Here is a 1,205-nt window from a genome sequence, read left to right as displayed (position 1 = left end):
GCCACCTCGCCCGGCTATTTTTTGTATTTCTTAGTAGAGACGGGGTTTCACCGTGTTAGCCAGGATGGTCTCGATCTCCTGACCTCGTGATCCGCCCATCTCGGCCTCCCAAAGTGCTGGGATTACAGGCTTGAGTCACCGCGCCCGGCCGATTTATTTCTTAAAATTTACTTTTCTTAAAAAAATTTTTTTTCATTGTGGGGAGCTTTCTGGTAAAGACCAGAAAACCTGCTAGACAAATTTTAAAAGAGCTGTAATGTGATTTATTTTTTATTAAAAAAAAGTTTTTAGACATGGGTTTCACAATGTTGCCAAGACTGACCTCGAACTCCTGGGCTCAAGCAATCCTCCCACCTCAGCCTCCAGAGTCCTGAGTAGCTGGGACTACAGGTAAAAGCCACCATGCCTGGCTATGCTCAAGACTTTTTTAAAGAAGAAAATATGAGTATTATTTTTATTCTGAAACTTCTCATGTTTTCTCTTGCCATCATACATAAACACATTAGTTTACACTTAAACAGGAGCTTAAATTTTAAATTTTATCCATCCAAATTTAGTTACGAACTTTGTTATAATGGAAGCTCTAAATGAGGGTTATCTGATTTTTAGTTGTTTTTAAGTAATCTGTTTTAGTCTACCGGAATGCTTGTAAACTCCTTGTTATCTTCCCTGCTCCCTAGGATATGTCTAGATATGGATCTTTGAGTATGAATCTCATGTCACCTTTTTCTTTACTTTTAGGTCTTCTTTTAAGTCTAGATATTTTTATTCAATTTGCCTTTGAGTTACTATTACTTCTGTTTAAGTTAGTCTAGATTACTCCTCAAACATACTTGTAATTTTCAAATTGGGTTTTATCTCATCTCTTTTGTCTTTCTGCTTCTGTTTCATACAGGCCTCATCTTCTTGCTTTCTTCTTGAGAATGTAAATTTTCTAAAAGAGGTATCTATTTCCTTAGACAATCACTTTCAGAGATAAGCGAATCTTCTGAATCTTCTGTATTATGATCCTTTCCCCTTTTATATATTATTTTTTATGTTTCTCTTGGGACAAGAAGAGGGCTTGGGAGTCTGATATGGACCAAGGTTCCAAGGACTTGGGACAGGTCACGTGCAAGTAAGCAGAGCTGACCACCAGCTGTGAATAGGGAACAAAGGGGAGTCAAAGTCTAAGAGCCTTGCCAAGCAGCCTTGAGAAGCAAACA

General features: G+C 38.0%; 1 non-coding gene across 1 annotated transcript; it reads right to left on the bottom strand.

Moving 5' to 3' along the window:
- Nucleotides 1–200: 200 nt before the first annotated feature.
- LOC112615763 lies at nucleotides 201–261 on the bottom strand. Its single transcript, XR_003117461.1, has one exon. It is a non-coding gene; the product is annotated as a U7 small nuclear RNA (small nuclear RNA).
- Nucleotides 262–1,205: the final 944 nt, after the last annotated feature.

This window comes from Theropithecus gelada, chromosome 1 (genome assembly GCF_003255815.1).
Source record: "Theropithecus gelada isolate Dixy chromosome 1, Tgel_1.0, whole genome shotgun sequence".
Taxonomy (NCBI): domain Eukaryota; kingdom Metazoa; phylum Chordata; class Mammalia; order Primates; family Cercopithecidae; genus Theropithecus; species Theropithecus gelada.
Note: the sequence above shows the minus strand (reverse complement) of the source record. Positions and strands in the feature narration are given on the sequence as shown.